Genomic DNA, 22,345 nt, shown 5'->3' on the forward strand with positions numbered 1-22,345 from the left:
GTCCTTGCAGGTGAAAGCAGCCAAAGATGATACATAAAGGAATAGTCCGAGCTGGATTTGGCCTGTGGTAGGCTGGAGTTTGCTGATGCTGATCCACAGAATAGAATAATGGATAAAATACGGGCTTATTATGTGACTTTGCCGATTCAAATCACGGCTTTATCATCTGCTAGCTTTAAAACAAAATGTATAATATTTAACGTATTGGTGCCTCAGTTTCCTTATCCGTAAAATATCCAAAAATTACTTTTTGTCCATTAATCAGGCTGGGCAATGCTAGCTGCTGTAATTATTACCCCAATATCTCAGTGGCTTAACCCAAAGAAAAGTTATTTCTCATGCTGTCACACTCCATTGCTGACTGTCACAGGCAGCGGTACAGCTAGTATCGGCTCTGCTCTGTGGAGTCATTCAGAGACCCATGCTCATTCTACCATATGATTTCAGCATCTCTAACACATGGCTTCGAGGTTGGCCTGTCCTCAGCCCATTGGCAGATTAAGGAAAGAGAGCACAGTGAAGGAGTACTCACTCTTAACTGCCTTGGACCGCAGGTCACGTCTACTTACATTCCGATGCCAAGAACTAGTCACATGGCCCCACCCAAATGCAAGGGGTCTGGGAAATGAGGTTCACTTATGGGTCCAGGAAGAGAAAATGGCTCTGATGACCATCCAGCCAATCTCTGCCGTTGGGCTCTAGGTTATCAGGAGGACTGTGTCAGAGAAAACTGTGAAGACTTAGAACAGTGTCTGGTCCTGATGGGCACACAATAAATGTTAGCTATGATTATTACTGAAGCTGGAGGGGAGAAAGGAAAAGGCTCTTTTCTTTTTGGGTGGTAGAGCCATACTGACGTCACCTTAGAGCAGCCTGCAGCTATGGCTCCTAGTGAGTGGCAAAGGCCAGCGTAAGGAAGAAATGCTGACACATAGAAAGAGAAGCCCAGGTGAAAGACAGAGGCCAGCAAGTTATCCTGATTGTGCTAAAGTGCCTGCTGCAATCACACCTGTCCTCTATTCTTGGTTGGTCTGCGATTAACAACAATAAAAGTAGCTACCAATTACTGAGGACTTATTATGTGCCAGATGCTTTGCTAAGCTCTTAATACACACTAGCAATACACACTAGCAATATTTGAACTCAAACTACAACCCATGGCAGGGGAGTGGTCACACAATCATTTTTAGGAGTTGGTACCAATATTTTTTAATAAACAAAATAAGCTAGTCTAAACTAGGAGTAGAACTAGACTAAATGACAGCAGAAAACATTAGACTGTATCACACATAATAAGGGCAAATTTTGTTTTGTGGACTTTTGTTTTATACTATGTATGTACTGGGTCATTGTATAAAACATCTTTTTTACTGTAGTCACTGCCCCAATTCATTGACCCTTTCCAACAACCCAGTGAAGGAGGTATTATTATAACCTCCATCCTACAGATGAGGAAACTGCAGCACCAGGAGGTGACCTCACTTCTGTAGGCTACGCAGTTAGGAAGTGGCACAGTCAGCAACTGTACCCCCGTGATTTGGCTCCTGAGTCCCACTCTAAAATCTACCCTAATATCCTTCTAGCAAATAGATTATTTCTGTTTTGGCTTAAGCTTCTTCAAGTTGGATTTCTGTGCAGTGTAAACCCAAAAGTCCTGGCCGATGGAAGCAAGAGGGAGAGAGCATGTGTAAGGCATTGGACGTGGAAAAAGAAGGCCAGGTCCTGGACTGGGGCTCAGCCTGGAGCTGCCCAGAGGCCTCCAGCAGCGCATCTCACCTTCCTGCATCTGTTTCTTCCTCCTAGAAAACAAAGGTGACAATAATGTCTCCTTCAAAGGCTATTGCCAGGAAGAAGTATCAATTAGTACTAAGAAAGTACCAATACTGAGTCTGGCTAGGAGTAGCTGAGTGGGGGAGGGGCGGGCAGGGGCAGCACCTGTGCAGGTATAGGTAGCATTGAGCAAAACATGGAGACACCAACCAGTCAGAATCAGAGGATGGGGGAACAGCCAAAGTAGGTGTCAACAGCCTCTAAGGCCATATGAGGAGTGTGGATGAGGTCAGTTAAGCATGCAGAGTCCTGGATGTTTCTGGAAGGGCAAAGTGGGAAGTTCCCCAGTGTCCTAAGGCACAGACCATCATTTCCTGTGACTTAAACTTGAAGAATACACAGTAGGGCATTCTCCCATCACAGGTGGCCTCCATCACAGGTGGCTAACAGAGAGGAAAACAGAGTCAAGTATCTCAAGCCTATGACTTAGGACTGGGGCAGAGTGAGGAAGCCCAGTATCCGACCTTGGTTGAGTCCTCCGCCATTCCCAGAGCTGCACAGCAGGCTCTGCGCAGAGCAGGAAGCCCGGAGCTGCTCCAGAGGGCAGGCAGCTGTGAGGCCTCCTCTGGGAAGCTACCCTTTGATCTCCCTGGCAGCGGAGGGGTCCCACTTCCTGCATCCCAGAATGCCTGCTCCAAGAGGACCTCAGAGGTCGTGGAACCCAACCTCATTGGACTGATGGGGCCAGTGGATCCCTGAGAGGCACAGGCCCTGGTCAAGGTCACACAAGGAGCTGGGGGGCAAGTCGGGACCAGTGTCTGAGTAGCAGTGCTCGCCCAGGGCCCCCCCACTCCTCAATGCTCCTCCTATTTCCCTCCACTCAGTGGGAAGCAAGAAGGGAGGGTCTGCTCTTTCTGATCTCTCTGCTGTGGGGGGTCCATTTCCTGCCAAAGCTGAGTAAGTTCAAAGGCCCTGGAATGGGGGGGGGGCAGCTGGACAGCGTAGGGTGGGGAGTGGGTCTTTAAATCACAAAGACGACTTTATCCTTTGAGATTTTAAGTGGACAGAAGCCAATTTCCTAACATCCTTTCTTCTGATGTGGCCCTTGGCAAAAATTATGACATGGGGTGGGGGTAAGGAAACTTAAGGTATTTGAGCCCCTACTGTATGCTGGGCTCTGTGCCAGGCAAATCTTTCATAGACATAACAGTCTTTCCTGGTAGAGATTGGCTTCCTCAGTTTACAGATGAGGAAATGGAGGCGTAGGAGGGGAGGTAACTTGCTCGAGGTCACACAGCTATGATTTGAGCCCAAGTGTGTCTGATTCAAGAGCCTTTGCAGTGTTTAACCTCAGGCCACATCAGTGCCCAAGGGACATCAGTGTACCGAGTTCCACAACTGTATTAGTTAGGGTTCTCCAGAGAAATAGAACCAATTGAAGATAGATAGATGATAGATAGATAGATGATAGACAGTGAGTTGGCTCATTATGGGATTATGGAGGCTGGGAAGGCTTACAACCTGCTGGAGACTCGGGAAAGCTGATGGTGTGTCCAATCCAAGCCCAAAGGCCCGTGATCCAGGGGAGCCAATGGTGTCAATCTCAGTCTGAGAGCAGGAGACCGAAGTTCCAGCTCAAACATCCAGACACAGAGCACATTCACCCTTCCTCCACCTTTTTGTTCTCTTCACGCCCTCTGCGGATTGGATGATGGCCGCACTGGGGAGCGCAGTCGGCTTTACTCAGTCTACCAATTCAAAGACTAATCTCTTCCTGGAGCACCCTCACAGACATACCCCAAAACAATGTTTAACTAGTTATCTGGGCAGCTGGTGGTCCAATCAAGGTAACACACAATTAACCATCACAACTACTCCATTAATTAATCCGACAAATACTTGCTGAATGTCTGCTAGGTGCCAAGTGCTTTGCGTACAGAGATAATAAACATAGAAAACATTTATTGAGTACTTGCCATGTGCCAAGCACTGTTCTAAGTATTTTACGTGAATGAACTCATTTAATCCTCACAACAATCGTGCAAGGTACAATCTATTAAGTACGGGGAGTGAAATCGAGGCACAGAGAGAGGAAAGGAAATGCCAGAGTCCCATAGCTAGAAAGCGGTGAAGCCGGCAGTCAAACAATGGTGCCCGACTCCATGCTTTTCATCACTGCCCCACACTGCCCTGTTAAACACCCAGAATCTCACTGTCATGACTCCATAACAAACTGTGAAAAGCAATGGGCGAGGGAAGTACAAGACATTGTGGGATGGGGGTGTGCAGAGGAAGGGCAGGCCAAAGCCAGCTTGGGTGGTCAGGAAAGGCTCCTGAGAAGGTGTGACAGCAAAACAATGCCTAAAGAGTGAAGTGTCAGACAGAAAGGAAGTAGACTATCCCAGGCAGAGAGAGTGACATGTACAAGGGGCACTCCAGGGGACCCAAAGGAAATTTCATTTGGCTAGAGCTCAGAATGAGGGGGTGTGTGCAGAATGGTCAGACTTGAAGCTGAAGAAGTTGGGAGGAACAGAGTCTCCTCAAGGGCACCGAATGCCATGGCTAGAAGTCTGGGTTGTCTCCTGTGGGCAATGGGGAGCCTAGATGTAGGGCCCTGGGCAAGTCACTTTACCTGACTGCACTTCCGTTTCCTTGTTAGTAAACTGGGAATAAAAAAACCTACTCTACATGTCTGTTGCTATTGAGTGAAAGACATAAGACAATACATTTGTAGTAGTAACCTCACGAATGTTATTTTCCAGCCTCCACTATCCCTAAATGAGGGACCAAAATGCAGAGAGGCAGCTGGACAGGTAGATGAAATGCCACAGGAGCCAGAGGTCCCTTGTGTGCCAATCAGGAGGCTTTGAGCAGCAAGGAACAGAAAGTCTAAACCATAAAAATGTGGTTTAAGCCATAAGTTCATTTTCTTGCCTAACAAGGGAGAGAAGGTCTAGGCTTTGGAGGTTCAGTGGCTCAATGATGTCTTCAAAGAGGTGTCAGCTTCCTTCTATGTTGGCAGTGGCTTGCCTCGTGGTCACAAGATGGACGCAGCAGGACCTGCCATCACGGGCAAACATGACAATGTGCAGTGAAGAGGGCATTTCCTCTCTAAAGGAAGAAGACCTTTATTGGAAGCCTCTCCATCAGACTTCCCTTCAGGTCCATTGGCAGAGATTGGATCATAAACCTTTCACTAAACCAATACTAGCAAAAGTAATATAATCCCCATGATTGACTTAGGCCAATCATGACTCATGCCCCAACTCTGAGGAGGGGCTTGTCCCCTGATTGTTTGGCCTCAAGGGAGAAGGGGCCAAATAACGCAGGTCTTTTCCGGAAGGAAGAAGGCGGGTGGATTTGGCTAGGCCATTAGTATTATCTATGAGTCCAAGGAGCTGGATCCAAGCTCTGGGCAATAAAGGCAATTCCATTCCCTACTTGCTGATGGGTTCAGTTGGTGAGATCATTCTATGACCCTGGAAGCCAGAACTGACTGAGCCCAATGCTCCGAGCCTTAGGAACTGCCTCAGCGGTGCGGAGGGAGCTGGAGTGTTTCCCCTGTGCCCTGTGGGTCTAGCTCAGTGCTTCTGGCAGACTCCATCATTCACGCATTTAATCCACACATTAATTGAGCACCTACTTTGTGGTGGGGACAAACAATGAGCAAAACTCAACACGAACCCTGTCCTCACAGAGCTTACCCACTACCTGGAGAGACAATCAAATGACAACTGTGATCACTTGTGGACTGATGGGAGAGGACATAATTGTGGGAGAGGAAATGGCAGGAGGACTTGACCCAGGCAGGAAGGGCAAGGACTTTGGCTTTGGCAAGTGTCATTTTGAGCCCACGGTCAGCCACTTATTAGCTGTGTGACTTTTCAAAGGCAATTTGCTGGACATGTCTATGCCTTGGTCTTCATTGGGAAAGAGCAAAAATAGTGGTAACTGTCCCCTGGGATTGGTCAGAAAACTAAATGAGATAAAGTGACCCATTCAACTATCATGCAGGAACTAGGAAACTGCGCACTATCAGCAGTCCAGCACAGTGGTGGAGGTTTCTGGCTCAAGCCAGACTGTGCATATTTGAAGCTCAGCTCTGCCTCCTTCTAGCTGTGCGACATTGAGCAATTGTCTCATCTCTCTATGCCTCAGTTTCTGCATCTGTAAAATGGAGCCAATAACAAATAGAGTTGTAAAGATTAAATGGATCGTGTAGGTAAAGCTCTTAGCACAGAGCCTGAAACACAGTAATGCTCAAAAAGTGTTAACAAAGGTTATTATTATGTATTGTTGATTTTGAAATTAATCATAGAAACAAATATGAAAACACAGTTGGATTAGAGATTTTCAGTCTAGCAATTGCCATGTCATTTTTCTTGCAGGTATTTTAATAATAAAGGTATTTGTCATAGCAATATGTGTACAGCTATAAATGTTAAACATCTCTGAGCATTCCTGGGTTTTGATTACATCCAGATTTTCCTCTGGAGTACTGGCCTGTCCACTTCTATCACCTCCAGCGCCTACAGTGACACACCTTGAGAAGCAACCATTGTTAGGATAAACAAAGCGAGACCCAGCCAGCAGCCACATGGCAGCCTAGCCGCAGCTTCCAGGCTGCTTCCAGCTTGCAGTGGTGTCTAACCAATCGCAAGCCGCAGGATACAAATTGTGTTCCCTAATTGATCCATCAAGCTATGCACAGTTCAGGTTATGAAAACCGGCATGGTGCGAGGAATGCCGGCGCATGCAAACACTCAGCACTGGGCCTAACGGATGTAAAGTGTTTGGAGAACACCAGCTATTGTCTTTAATATTATGTGTCCTCCAGATGGTGGGAGTATCTGACTCCCGCAAGCTGGAGAGAGCCATCGCCAGTTTTGCTTTCCCTTCCCTTTGTAAAACCGCTGAAGCTTCTTTAGGTTATCGTGTTAAGTTATAAGCACACCTCCTTTATGAGGATTACATGAGTCAGTGCATGTAACGCATTTGGAATGGTGCCTGGTACAGGGTACGCGCTCAGAAACAAAAACTACGGCAACAATAATAATAATAGCTAACACTGAGCACTTAGCAGGTTCACATTCCAGATTTAATCCTCACACCCTACCAATGAAGTAGGTATTCATATCATTCTCCTATTACAAGTGAGGAAACTGAGGCATAGAGAGGTTAAATAACATGCTTTAAGTTATACAGTAAATTTAAAAACCAGCTGCTATGATTATAGGTTTTTTTCAAAGGAGAGCATTAATCTGAAGAGTCAGTAGAAGCACAGTTATATCTAACAAACATAGTAGCTTGTGCAAAGGGAAAGAGGCCGGCAGGGAAACACTTCACAATGTAAATAGTGTTTATCTCTAAATGGTAGGAATATTGGTGGTGTTCCTCCCCCCCCTTTTTTTTTCATTCATCTATGTCTTCTAAGTTTTCTATTAGCAACATGTATCACTTTTATATTTGGGGAACGTAATCAAAATTAATGTTTTAAATGGCTGTGGCAAGAGCCTAGATGGATCAGGAGCAAGGTTGGGGGGCACTGGTTAATAGATAATTGCCAATAGTAGAGGAGGGAGAAGGTGAGGTCTGAACCAGGGCGCTGAGTGTGGGTGTGTGAAGCGGGCAGTAGGTATAGGTAAGAATAGAAATGACTCGTGACTGATTGGACATGGGTGAGGGAGCTGGTGAGGTCCATTGCCTCATCCCACAGATGACTATTAAGGCACCTACTGTGTTCTAGGAGCTGTTCTGGGAACTAGGGGTGCATAAGACAGATAAATCCTTAAGCTCATGGAGCTGCCATTCACCTGGGAGAAGCCAGATAATAAACATGATGAGTCAGGTGTTAAGTGTTAGGGAGGCAAGCAGAGCCAGATGAGGGGGACAGAGAGTGCCAGGGCGGGGTGGAGGCCATCGAGGGAAGGCCTCTCCTTTAGAAACATTTGAACAGAGATGGAAGGAAATGAGAGAAGAAGCCCTGCGTATATCTTGAAGAAAATTATCCCTTGCACAGGAAACAGCAATCACGAAGGCTTTGTGACAAAAGCATCTTGGGTTTTTGTGGAAGAGTGAGGAGGCCAGGGTAGCTGAAGAGAGGGAGGAAAAGAAACAGGAGTAAGAGATAGAATTAGAGAACCAGGGGGGCGGTCACCAAATGATGCCAACCATTGTCCAGACTATGATTCATTCTTATTCTGAGTGAGATGAGAAGCCAGTAGAGGTTTCAAGCAGAGGAGTGGCAGGCCTGACCTGCCACTTTGAAAAGGACTTTCAAAGGATCACTGAGGCTGTTATGTGGCAAATAGATGTAGGCAAAGTTGGAAGTGGGGGACCAGTTAGGATGCTTTTGCAATAATTCAGGAGAGAGATGACAGTGGCTTCCAGGGTGGTAGAGTCACACCAAGCAGTGTTGGATTCTGAATGTACTTTGAATAAAGCCAACAGCAAGAGGAGTCAAGGGTAAGCCCAAAATTTGTGGCCCATGCAGAGAATGGATCTGACGTCTCCTGAAAAGAAGAAGACTGCCCAAGTACCAGATTTGTGGAAAGCAAACCAGGAGCTGGTTTTGGATATGTTAAGTCTAAGATACCTTTCAGACGCCCATGTGGAGATGTCAGCTACACAGGTGAACATTCTGGAAAGAAGTTCAGAGGAGAAATGAGGGCTGGAGATAAAAAGTTAAACCATCAATGTACAGATGATATTTAAAGCCTATGTACTGGATGAGAAGGTCCAGCAGTGAGTATAGAAAGGGAAGGAGGATTCTTGGGTTTCAGGCTTTGGCTACTGGAAGGATGGTTTTCCTTCTTCAGAGATGGAGGACACAGGAGGAGGGTGGGGTTTGAAGGGAAGATGATGTGTTTGCTTATAGACACATTGAGTTTGAAGTGCTGTGGTCCTACAGAGGGATGGAGTGCCCTGGCAGGCAGTCACGTCTCAAGATCAGGAGCTCAGGAGAGAGGTCTGTGCAAGAGACAGACAGCGAATAACCAAGGTCCCAGCAAAAGAGTGTAGATTTCATTCCAAGTGCAGTGGGAAGTTACTGAAGAATTTTATGCAAGGGAGTGACACGATTTAGTTCATGTTTTTCAGAGATTACTCTGGCAGCTATATAGAGGAATATTTTTTGGGGGGGAATAAGAATTGAAGCATAGAGACCATTGATAAGACTATTTGCAGTAATCCAGGTGAGAGACGATGGCCTGGACTAGGGTGGCAGTGCAAATGAAGAAATATACATGGGTTTGAGATATATTTGGAGGTAGGATTGACAGGACAGGTTTCTGGTTAGATATGGGGCGGGGAGAAAGGGCTTGAGCAACTGGGTGATGGTGGAGTCCTATGCCAAGATGAAAAAGTATGGGGATGGCATAGGTTTTGAGGATAAAAGTCAAGTTCCATTTTGAAGCCATTTACATGTGACATTAATTTGATGTCTTTTGGTTGCAAGTGTCCAACGGGCTTAAGCAAAATGGGGAATTGCTGGCTGACTGTCTTGGGAAATATAGTCTCATGGACAGCTAGATCCAGGCTATATCATCAGATCGAGCTCTCTGTCTGTCTCTCTCTTTCTGTCTGTCTGTCTGTCTGTCTGTCTGTCTGTCTCTCTCTCTCTCTCTCTCTCTCTCTCTCTCTCTCTCTCTCTCTCTCTCTTCCTCCTTCTTTGCTGGGAGATTTTAATCCTGGAGTGAATGTAGCCATGGCCCTCTCATCAAGGAAACTATTTACAGCAAAAGAAAAGGCAGCCATCCCGCGGTGCTCCTGTCTCTGCATTCTACTGCCCCATCACTCGTGCTGTGTGAGGTGATCTATCTGTTTATCCCTCTAGGAACAGACTGGACACCACCTAAGGGTAAGAATTAGATCTTATTCCCTTTGAATCCCCGGCTTAGTGAAACGAAAAGGGAATTGCCTTTAAAGTCAGACATCTGGATTTCATGGGGCTCTGATATTTAATAGCTGTGTGGCCTTGGACACGTCACTTACCCTCTCTGAGACTCATGTTTCCTTATCTATAAATTAGTGATTAGAAATACATAATTGGGTAGGTTATGAGGATTAAACAAGATATTGAAGAGAAATGCCTGGTACAGTTCAGACACTTCACAAAGGCTGTAGCAACCCCTTGGGTTTGACCTTGGAGAAATGGGTGGGAGGTGGAAAGCTGGAGTAGATCCTGGCAGCAGGGAGGAAAGTGGCTTGTCGCAGGGGGCAGGGATGCCTGCCGCTCTTTGCTCAGTTTCCTTGGCCAGCCCCACCCCAAACCTGGCCTCAGCCTAAGCCTGCCTGATGGGGGCCCTCACCAGGGTGCGCACCCACAGCCAGGACAGGCCCTGGCCTGTACCCCACTCCCCTGCCTGCCCATGGGGCTTGCTAAAGCTGCATACATTCCTGAGGGACTGATAAGATTCCAGAAGCCACACCCACCGCCCACTGGTCTACCTGGTGCTGGAAAGGAAAGGATCACCAGGCCTCCCCCTCTATACAGCAAGGGCTGACAGACAGCACCCCTACCCCATATACAAACACCCTGTTCCTCCTTCACAGAACCACAGAACAGCACAGCTTTAAGGAACCTCAGAGAGCCTTCAGCACCCTCCTTCAAATGACCCTGACCCTGCCAATCTGGTGGGTACCCCAGCACGTTCCCCATTGAGCACAAACCAACTTCATTCCTTTCCTCCCCCACAAATTTAAGCCTAGAAAAAATTTTAAAACATGCTCAGAATTCTTTGGTGTTAGGAGAACCATGGCTAGGGTGACCTAGTGGTGGGTGAATGTACCTGTCACCCTCTGGGCATCTCACCTTATTGTGGCTCCAAGGACTCTGTATGCCTGGGACGCCAGCTGGGAGCCCACTGATCTTGATGGGTGCAGGACAGAGTCCAACCACAACTATGGGTTGTAGAGGGGAACAAAGAGGGGGTTCTCAGGCTCGGGGGCAAACAGAAGGTTCTGTCCTAACTCCCTGACTCCTCAGTGTGACCTGTGGCAATTGGCTTAACCTCTCTGAGTATCTGTGACCTCATCTGTAAAATGGAGATTGATGATTAGGTGAGTGGGGATTAAATAACATAACGCTTGTAAAGAGTTTAGCAGGAGACTCAGCGTATAGTAAGCAATCTATAAACAGACCTGCTACTGCCATAAACAAAGTTGTGAACATCTGTAATCCTGCCTTAGCGCTGGGACCAAGTTGGAGATTGAAGGAAACACAGAGACACCCTCCCCCCACCACACATTGGAGAGTCCCAGGACCTCACCACTTCTTACCTGCCTGCCCTTCCCTCCCCACAAAGCCCACACAATCTGGAGCCTGGGCCCAGCCCTCTCCCCCTCCTGCTCACTGCCCTCCCTGCCTGCTGACTCTGATGATTCATCCTGCCCCCCAGGCCATAGTCGTGCCTATCAGAAACCCATTTTTCCGGTTTCCCCTCCTGAGCCAGAAGCCCCTTGGGCCCTGCTCTTGCTCCTGGCATAAGAGGGGTGGTGGGTTAGGGGGCCCTGAGTGGGGAAAAAAAATCCCTCTTTGCCCTCTACCCCAAACCTGGAACCTAGGGGGAGTTGGGGGAGTGAGGGGGGAGATGGGAGAGGAACAAAGGAGGAATCAAGGTAGCAAGAGGGATCCCCTCTTGACCAGAATTAGGTCTCGAGCAGCTCTGAGCCCTGGGCAGGAATGGGCGTGGGTTTTGTGGGGCTTGGGGAGGAGGGGAGAGGAGGTCAGGCTAGAGCCATGATTTCCCATTGCTGGGAGGGCCCAGGAAGTCCCTCCAGCACCTCAACTCAGCACAATGCAAACAGAACTTTTCTTCTCCGTGACCAACTGCACCTCCGCTGGCTGTCCATGCAGTCCCTCAGCTAGAAAACCTGGGAGCCCCACCCCCTTCTGACCAGTGCAGCTCATCAGTCACTAAGTGCTGGTCTTTTCTGCATGCCTCTCACTGGTCTCTCTCGCCCACAAGTCTTTCCCTACGCTGGGTCCTCATCGGCTCCTGCCTCCTCTTGGACCTCCTCTCCTGCAATCTCCCTCCACGCGGCCAGCCCAAAAGGGGATCTTCCTTGGACCCAGAACTGATTGAACGTGGGGCAGTCTGGGGAGGAGCAAAGCCAGCTGTGACAGCAAAAGCCAAAACTTCTCTCTGTTCACCAATGAGTGAACAGGGGTGAGGGGTGGGGAGTGGACAGGACAGGACCCAGTGCAGGGCTCACAATCGCTGAGGACCCACCCATGCCAGGCTAAGACCTCCTCAATTCACGTTCCCTTTGCCACACCCCTGTCACAGTGGGTTTCACTGCACCCATTTTATAGATGAGTGTGTGTGTGTGTGTGTGTGTGTGTGTGTGTGTGTGTCCAGCTTCTGTCAGGCCTGTCCTACCTGAAAGTGAATCTTGCCCACTGCTGCCCTCCACTGACCAGAGGCAGAACTGCTCCAGTCTCTTGGGAATGATTTCGCTGGGGACCTGGTTGCTCACCTCCAGGGACCCTGAGAAACCAGGTGGTCTGAGGTTACATCCCGAATATACAAAGAGCTCCTAAAAAGCAATAAGAAACGAACAAACATACTCAACAGAAAAATATACAAAGGATATAAACAGGCCATATCGCAAAAGAAAACATCCTAATAGCCAATAAGCCAATGACCAATTTAATAACCAAAGAAATGGAAATAAGAACAATGAGATGACATGTTCACCTGTTAGATTAGAACTTGATCATGCTTTCTGTTAGAAAGGGTATTGAGAGTGAGCACTCATATTGTAGGTAGAAGTGAGAATTGGTCCTGTTTACAGGATCTATAAAATATTTCAATGTTCACATTTTTGACCTAACAATTCCACATCTGGAAATTTACCCTAAATGCAAAAGGATATATATTTCAAAATATTCACTGCAGCAGTGTTTATGGTTCGTTCCTTTATAGAGGAAAATAGAGAGCCATTAAAAAGGAAGCAGTGGCTAGGGTTTGCTCGTGTTCATGCTGATCACATTTATACATTTGCGTAAATCATATGTTTTTATGTTTGTACATAATCAAAATAAAAACTTTAAATCACAGGGTAACTATTTTTACATAGACATCCAGTCACATATTAAGGAGTGAAAAACTTAAATTACAATACAGTTAAAATACTATGATTTCATTTACACAAACTTGTATATGAATGTGTTTGAAGTGTGTGTGTGTATGTGTGTGTGTGTGTGTGTGTGTGTGTGTGTAAGAGCATAGGAAGTTTCTGGAAGACAGTTGCCAAAACCTTAATGGTGACTACCTTTGTATAATAGAATTGCACTTGAATTTTACTTTTTCTTTTATACTTCTCTTACAGTTTAAATTTTTAACAATGAGTTCATATTATGTCTATAATGATAAGAATAAAGCTATTTTCATTTTGAAGAAAGAAAGCAATCATAAGGTCTTGCTTCTCCAAGTGGTGGAGCCCAGTGGTGGGGATGGAGCCGTGACCCTACCAGGAGGTCATGCTAGCAGGTTGGGACAAAAAGAGGGACACAGAGAGCTGGGCTTGGGTCTGCTAGCCCCTTGTGAAATTGTCTGGAGAGAGTCCTGGGCTGTCAGAGATGAAAGGGTCTTTTGGTCTACTGCCCTCACTCTGAGGCAGAAATGATAGATGAGATGGTGGCTCAGAGAGGGCAAGAAGCTGGCCAAGGTTACTCAGTGAGTCAATGCCGAATCAGGCACTAGAACCCAGGCCTTTGTGCCTTCAGAGTCTTTCCTCACTGCTCTGACTTTATGATAAGGAGAATCTGCAGGTCAGAAGTTAGGTCCCTTTTAAACAGCATGTTTTCACAGATATGGTGCTAGCATCAATTTGCTGCTAGAACACATCTGTCCAACTCAGTCTTCTCATCTTGGAGCCAGGGAGTCACAGCTGCCCAGGAACATCTTTCTACTGAATGGCCTGTCACTGACGAAATGTTGACCAGGGGGGGTGGGGGGAGGGAGATGAGGGTAAGGGGGATCAAATATATGGTGATGGAAGGAGAACTGACTCTGGGTGGTGAACACACAATGGGATTTATAGTTGATGTAATACAGAATTGTACACCTGAAATTATGTAATTTCATTAACAATTGTCACCCCAATAAATAAATTTAAATAAAAAAAAAAAGAAAAAAAAGAAAAAAAAAGAAATGCTGACCAGGAAGCTGAGATGTAGGCGAATGGGTGGTGGTCTTCTCTCCAGCCCCATGGTCTCCCCTCAACCCTCCTCACTGCTCTCCCTGGCACCAGGACGGCCTCAATAATCCATTCTGTACACCAACCTTGAAGAGTGCTTTAAAACACCATTCTGACCATGACATCTCTGCTTTGTAAAGCTTTTCGTGGTTCCCCATTGCCTTCATTCAAGGCCTACAGCGATGTGGCCCCAACTTCCATTTGCAGAATCCCACTCACCCTCTTCAGCTGCTTCCACTGAGGTCACATCCTATGTGCTGACTCTAGCGCTTCCTTTCACCTTTCTGGGCATTTGCTCATGCATCCCCCTCTATTTATTATAATGTTCCTGCCTTCTCTAGATGGGCACTCATTCTTTAAAGCCATTTAAAATAAATGTTCCCTCCTCCAGGAAGCTTTACTTGATCCCATAGGAATTTTTAAGGGGATACATTAAACTATTCCTACCTGCTTTCTCGTGACTCCAATTGCTACATGCTTTTTCTTTTCTTATTTCACATCTTCTTTTGATTTGATTTTGTTTTTAAATCCCCTTCCTTTGTTCCTTCAGCGAGCAAAGAAGTTAAATATACATAACACACATTTAAAATCTAAAGTTGAACAAAATCCAAGATGGCAGAGTAGATAAACACTGTGCCTACTTCCTTCCATGAACACATTAAAATTACAACTAAATGATAGAGCAATCAACCTGGAGAACCATCTGAAGTCTGGATGAACAGAAGTTTTGTAACTAATGGTATACAGAAGAAGTTGAGACTGGTAGGAGAGGCAGAAACTCCAACCCACCTGATCCCAAAGCTCCATGTGGTGGTTCAAAATAGAGAGGGATACCTCAGCCATGGAGGTTCCCCCCAGAGGAACAAAGGAACCCAGCCTCACTCCAGGCTCCCCAGCCCGGAGGAGTGGTGCTGAGAAGAGGAGCCCCACAACATCTGGCTGTGAAAAACGGTGGGGATTCCAAACATACAGATGGGACAGAAGACTGCGGGAAACCCAGAGGTCCTCTTAAACGGCCCACACACAGACTCCCTCACTCGTAGGCACTTACCTTGGGCTCCAGCAGAGGGACAGAGACGTGGAAGGTATCAGAGGCATATGGGGAGCAGACTGAGGTGTGAGGCTTTGAGGCCAGGGCTGGAGGACAGTTGCCGTTTTCCCTGTGTCAGGTCGTTCTCCCATGCAGCCAGGCAGGCAGACGCCATCTTTAACATGTTGAGTCCACCCCCTATGCTTATGGCCAAACCTGAATCTGATTGGTGAGCTCTGGGGCTCTGTCCTGCTGACTCACTGGGACCCCGCCCCCAATGCCAGAGGCACCTTCTATGTCAGCAGCAAGTTCTACCAAAATTGCACTCTTTCTTGGAAAACTACCAGAGTCCACAGGCCCCAGATGAGTGATGAATTATCCTTGCTGTGCTTGAGACTTTTCCCGAGTAGCTCCAGCCTCAGCACTGACACCAAACCAGAATCTACTTTAACCTGGTGAACACAACTCTTCCCAGTCTAGTGACTCCCTGAGACCCTGCCTCACCCAACTCACATACAGAACAAGGCTTTATCAGCAGCCAAACCTTAAGGAAGTTGGCAGGTGGCAGCAGGCCTCAGGATGTCCTGGATTTTTTGCAGAGCTACCCCAGGCCCAGTATTGGTGGCAGCCATCCTCAGTTCACAGTGTGGCCTCTTCCACGTGCCTCCAGGTTTAGCACAGGCAACAAAAAAACTGCAGATCACTTTGTAGCTCCTACCAAGTAGTCCCTGGCTGGTCACAGGCAGTGGGTGACCTAGGCCTGCACCTGAGCCCCACCAAGAGACCCCAGAACCAACATATTTGGAGGTTGGTTTCAGACCACAACAGAGCACTGCCCAGCTAACCCCACAAGTGGCCTATATAAAGGATGGTCTCATCAGGCGCCAGAGTCCACTGGGATGAATCCCACTCACTGGAGTAAGCTCCCTCCACATCTGCCCGTAAGCTGTGGACATGGCCATACCCCACAGCCAATCAACCTGAGAGTCAATTCTATCCACTGACATGCCAATAGCAATCAAGGCTCAACTATAACAGGAGAGCACATACAACCTACACAAGGGACACTCCTGGATCACCCAAAGCAGGTGACCAGGGAGACTGTGCCAGGGCCCCACAGGGCACCTAGTACATAAAGCCATCTGCCCAAGACTGAGAGACATAGCAAATCTACCTCATACATAGAAACAAACACAGGGAGGCAGCCAAAATGAGAAAACAAAGAAATACATCCCAAGTGAAAGAGCAGGAGAAAATTCCAGAAAAAGAACTAAATGATATGCAGGCAGGCAACCCTCCAGAAGCAGAATTCAAAACAATTGTTATAAGGATGCTCAGGGAACTCAGTGAGAACTTCAACAGAGAGATCACAAGCATAAAAAAGGACTCAGAAATCATAGAAAAGAATCAATCAGAAGTGAAGCATGCAATAACTGAAATGAAGAATTCACTAGAAAAATTACCAGCAGACTTGATGAAGCAGAGGATAAAATCAGCAATTTGGAAGACAATGTAGCAGAAAACACCCAATTGGAACAGCAAAAAGAAAAAAGAATCCCCTAAAAATGAGGATAGTGTAAGAGAGCTCTGGAACAACATGAAGTGTAACAACATTCACCTCATAGGGGCACCAGAAGGAGAAGAGAGAAAGCAAAATAGTCATGGAGATGTTAAGTACAGCATAGGGAATATAGTCAATAATAAGGTAAGAGCTATGTATAGTGCCAGGTGGGTACTAGACTAGTCAGGGGAGACTACTTCTTAAATTATATAAATGTCTAACCACTGTGCTGTACCCCTGAAATTAACATAAAATAATATTGAATTTCAACTGTAATTGAAAATTTTAAAAGGGGGGGAAGGTGAAGGACAATAAGTATTCCAAATTTCCAGGTATAAAACAAAGAAGTCATGGGGATGCAGTGTACAGCATAGGAAATATAGTCAATAATACGTGATAGCATAGTACGGTGGCAGATGGTTGCTGGACCTATCAAGCTGATCTCTTCTTTAGGTCTATAAATGTTGAATAACTATGGTGCACCCCCAAAACTCATATAATATTGTATGTTAGCTATATTTTTAATAATTTTTTTTTAAAATCTAGAGTTGAGTGAAACCCTCAGCTTCTTTCTCCCAACCAATACAAAATCAGATGTTTTCAATCCATCTTGTAATTGTTATCATTGTCACCGTGAGTAACCACTGCTCATTTAGATTCACCGACACATTTGCCAGTTTTTTTTGTTCACCATTATCTCTTGCTTCTCACACTTCTTGGAATTTTTTTCTAACAGCTTTACTGTTAAGGTATAATTGGCATACAAGAAACTGTACATGTTTAAAGTGAACAATTTTGATAAGTTTTGACATATGAATACACCTGTGAAGTATTCACCACAATCTAGATAATGAACATCACCCCCAAGAGTTTTCCTGTGACTCTGTAATTTCTCCCTCCCTCCCTCCATTCCTTTCCACCTCATTCCCAGGCAAACACTGATCCATTTTCTGTCACTATAGATTAGTTTTAATTCTCTAGAATTTCATATGAGTGAAATCACACAATATGTCCTTTTTTTCAAACTGTCTTCATTCATGCAGCACAATTATTTTGATATTCAGCCATATTGCATACATACATAGTGTATTCATGCTTTTATTGCTGAGTAGTATTCCATTATATATGTATGCTACAACTTTTTTATCCATTTACCTGTTGGTTTGAGACATTTGGGTTATTTTCAGTTTGGGCTATTGTACATAAAGCAACAGTGAACATTTGTGTTCAAATCTTTGTACAATAAAAGCATTCATTTCTGTTGGGTACCAAGGAGTGGAATGACTCAGTTACATGGTAGGTGTATGTTTAACTTTTTAAGAAACTGCTAAATTGTTTTCCAAAATGGTTGTGCATTTGGCATTTCCACCAGCAACATAAGAAAGCTTTAGTTGCTCCACGTTCTCCACATATAGTCTTGGACATCACAACAGGTACATAGTAATATCTTATTGTAGTTTTACTTCTATCAAAAGTAAACACAAATCAAAAATAAATAAACACAAGTCAGTAAGGATACAGATTTGAATATTATCAACCAACTTGCCATAAGAGACATTTATAGAACACTTCACCCAATATCAGTAGAGTGCGCAATCTTTTCAGCTTACATAGAACATTTACCTCTGCCTCAGGGACTCCAAATACACGTATATTAGGCTGCTTTAAGTTATTACATGGCTCATTGATGCTCTTTTCATTTGTTTGTCATTCTTCTTTCTGTGTTTTATTTTGGCTGGTTTCTATTGCTGTGTCTTCAAGTTCACAAATCTTTTCTTCTGCAATGTCAAAACTGTCATTAATCCCAGCCAGTGTATTTTTCATCTCAAACATTGTAATTTTCATCTATGTAAGTTGAATACGGGTCTTTTTAAATGTCTTCCATGACTCAGCTTAACATGTTTAATCTTTCTTCTAGCTTCTTGAACATATGGAATTCAGTTATGATAGGTGTTTTAATATCTTTGTCTCCTAATTCCATGTGTTATTTCTGGGTCAGTTTTGATTGATTGATTTTTTCTTCCTTATAAGTCATATTTTCCTGCTTCTTTACACACCGGATATTTTTTATTGAATGCCAGGTACTGTGAATTTTATCTTTTTGGGTGATGGATAATTTTTGCATTCTTATAAAAATTCTTTAGCTTTGTTCTGGATGTGGTTAAGTTACTTGGAAATAATTTGATCATTTCAGGTCTTGCTTTTAAACTTTTTTGGTAGGGCCGGAATAACATTTAGTCTAAAGATAATTTTCCCCATTACTGAGGCAAAACCCTTTTGTATACTCAATGCCCCAAGAATTATAATATTTTCCAATCTAGCTGGTATGAATGGCACTGTTCCTGACTATATGTGAACTCCAAGAATTTTCCCCTCTAATCCTTTTGGGAGGTTCTTTCCCCAGCCTTGGGTCATATCTTCACATGCACTCTTTGATCAGTACCCAGTACTGTGTAGCTCTCGTCTCTCTGGTACCCTGTCTTGCCAACTCTAACTTCCTTGGTCTCCTTAGACTCCCAGCTTTGTCTCCTTATCTCAGGAAGATCTCTAGTATATGTCTGTGTTCCTTCTCCCTGCATTGTGACTTGGAAATTTTCTCTAGTCAGCAAGCTGGGGCAATCGTAGGGCTCACCTTGTTTGTTTCCCATTGCTCAGAAATCACAGTCCTTTGTTGCCTGATAGCCAGTGCCTCATGAGCCACTGTTTTATATATTTTGTCCATTTTATAGTTGTTCCAGGTGGGGAGGTAAATCTGTTTCTTGTTGTTCCATCTTGTTCGGAGAAAGAGTTTTTCCTTCTGCATTTAATTTTTTGTTGTTGAAGTTCATCCTCCATAAATTCTTTAGGCAAAATTCTGAGATAAGACTGCTCAGCTCTCAGTCAGTGCATATCTGAAAACTTCTTTATTTTACATCTTACCCTATTTTACATTTTACCCTTAAATGCTGGTTAGATGAGTGTAGGATTCTAACTGTTTTTCTCATCATTCGAGCTATTATTCCATTGGCATCTATTGTTGCTGTTGAGAAATTGGCTTCAGGCAGAATATCATTCATTTATGGATAATCTGTTGCCTCTCTGGTAGCTTTTCAAAAATTTTAAATTTATCTTTATCAGTTTTCAGTTTCTCTACAACATGTCCAGGAATGGAATTTTTAAAATCCTACTCAGAACTCGGTGTGCTTTTTCCTTTTAGGGGCTCATTTTTCTTCATGTATAGAAAAATGTTGACCATTATTTCTTTAAATGCTACTTCTCCCCTATTTTCTCCTTCTGGAACTACTATTAGATAAATGTTGGAACGTCTCATTTTCTCCTCCATCATTTTTAATTTATCTTTCATATTTTCCATTCCTCTATAATATTACCTGATATTCACTGGGCACTTACTATATATTGTAAGGACTATCATCAATTGATAAGAACTGTAACCTCAATCAGTCCTAATAACAGCATCATGAGGTAGGTACTCATATATCTCCATTTTATAGATGAGAAAACTGAGGTATAAAGACATGTAAAAACATGTCTGAGGCCTCATAACTAGTAAGAAGCAGAGTTGAAATTTAATCCCACATGTGTAGCTTAAGAGCCCACACAGTCCACTAATATTCTGTACCGTCTGTCATAATTTCATACTTTTGTGCTCCTTTATGTGCATTCTGGGTGGTTTCTTCAGATCAATTTGCATCCTCTCTAGCCTTTATCTAGTCTACTTTTCAAAACATCTAGGGAGTTTTTAATAGTTCATTTCTACTATTTCTGCTTGGTTCTTTTTTCATAAGCTCATATTCTTGCCTTCTGCCTTCTATTCTTAATTTCATCTCTTCTAAAATACTTCCAGTAAAGTCTTTCAGACTGTTCTATTATCCCGTTTTAGCATGTGCACCCCTCAGATCTCCCTTCAGTATGAAACTTGCCATTTAGCCACAAGGAGTGCAGTTAGCTGACAGCCTCCAGCTGGAGTTCCTTCAGGATCTGCCCCAGCTTTCGAGTTGAGGTCGTGCTCTTGGCATTTCCTAAGCAATGACTGACTATAAGGAAGGTAATAGAGTCTTGTCATTTCTGCTCAACATGGAATTCTAACAGGCAATGTTGGTTGTAATTCCGCTTTGGGTTAGCCAAGACTTCGTCAGATCTGTACCACACCTGAGGCTCTCTCTGCCCAGTCGTGCTTCCTCCATGTTTATCTTTTACAGGTGTTACCCTTCAATAAACCCCTTGCACTCCTAACTGCATCCCCACATTGACTTTCTGGAGAACCTAACTAACACAGCATGTGAAATATCCAAGTCATTTCTGACTTGATCTCTTAGAAGTCTTTCTCTTCTCAGACTTTGTAATGTTTGTACTAGCGGGAGTTGTTTCGATAGAAATGTCGTCCTTAAGATACATTTATATACCCTGAGCCAATAGTCATTACATATGCTCTGTATCTCTGGTCAGTAGGATACACAGATCTGGAAACCAAGGAAGTGGTCCCTCTCACCTTTATTCCCAATTGACTCACATGGTAAATTCATGCTTTCTATCCCCAAAGTCTTAGGCTCTGCTGAGCTAGAGATCCTAGCTCCCAGAAGGTGGTGGGAGAACACTTTTACCAGAGGACACAGTCATGGTTTCACTAAAACTAAAATTATATCTTCCCCGTGATAATTCTGAGCTCCTCATGCCAGGAGACCAGCAGGCAAGGAAAGGAGGTCCAGAACTGGCAGGGGAAGTGATCTTTGCTGGCCTAGGTGAGGAGCGTCTAGAATGGATGGTAGAGAAGGACGATGAGTGTCATTAGTCTCAGGACCAACTATAGCAGTGGAGTCTGTGGCTTTTCCCCTCCCCCTCCTATGTCTTCTTTTTTAAAACAATAAACTGTGACTGACCACCACCTTGAGGGAGCGGTGGCAGCACATGGAACTTAAGGTGGTGTGCAAGTCAATCTGAGCGGCTGTAAGGGGTGGACTGTAACAAACACCCTCATAGCCCTGCCTTTATCCCTTAAGCCTGTCAGTGTGATCCCAAGACTTCCAACTGCCAGCAGCTGCAAGCAACATGGCTGAGGGATCTTTTCCCTAGAACTGCAGAAAGATGACTGCACACATTGCAGGTCACAAGTGTGGGGGAGCAACTGCAACACTCAAAGATGGTGTATAAATGGCCAGCTCTCTTGCCCTTTGGGTGGGATCATTCTGAAGCCTGTGTTTTGTGCTATTTCCTAGAGTTTCCCTGCAGGAGAAATCTTCAGTTGCCTTCTGTGCTAGCTGGCTTAATAGTGCGGCCTTATGGGGCTGTCTCCCCTTCCCTGTGTCACATTCCCACGTATCTGGTAGTTTTACTTATACTTCCCAAACTTATACTCCCAAAACTATTTTCACTCCAGTCCTTATCTCAAGGTCAGGTCTTGGAAGAACCTATGCTAAGACACATGTGGTTCAAGGACCATGTTTTGAGAAGCAATGATGTAGAGAGTGAAACTCATTTCTATTTTTAGAAAACCTCTCTCCTTCCGTCTCCCCCTCCCTCTCCCTCTGCCCCCCTTTGTGTGTGTCTGTGTATGAGTGTGTGTGCATGCAAGCGTGTATAATATGTGAAAAAGGTCTATAGGGATATAAACCAAGTATGAACAATACATTTTTCTAGGTGGTGGAATCATGAATATTTCAAACTTCCCCTTAATGTTTCTCTGTATTTTGTTTTTCGGCAGCAGCAACTGTGTATTAGCAGCTATCTTTAGTTGGCAATTAGGAGATTATTAGTGAGTTCAGCGGAATTGTGGGGAGCAGAGC

The sequence above is a fragment of the Rhinolophus hipposideros genome, assembly GCF_964194185.1.
Source record: "Rhinolophus hipposideros genome assembly, chromosome: 8".
NCBI lineage: Eukaryota > Metazoa > Chordata > Mammalia > Chiroptera > Rhinolophidae > Rhinolophus > Rhinolophus hipposideros.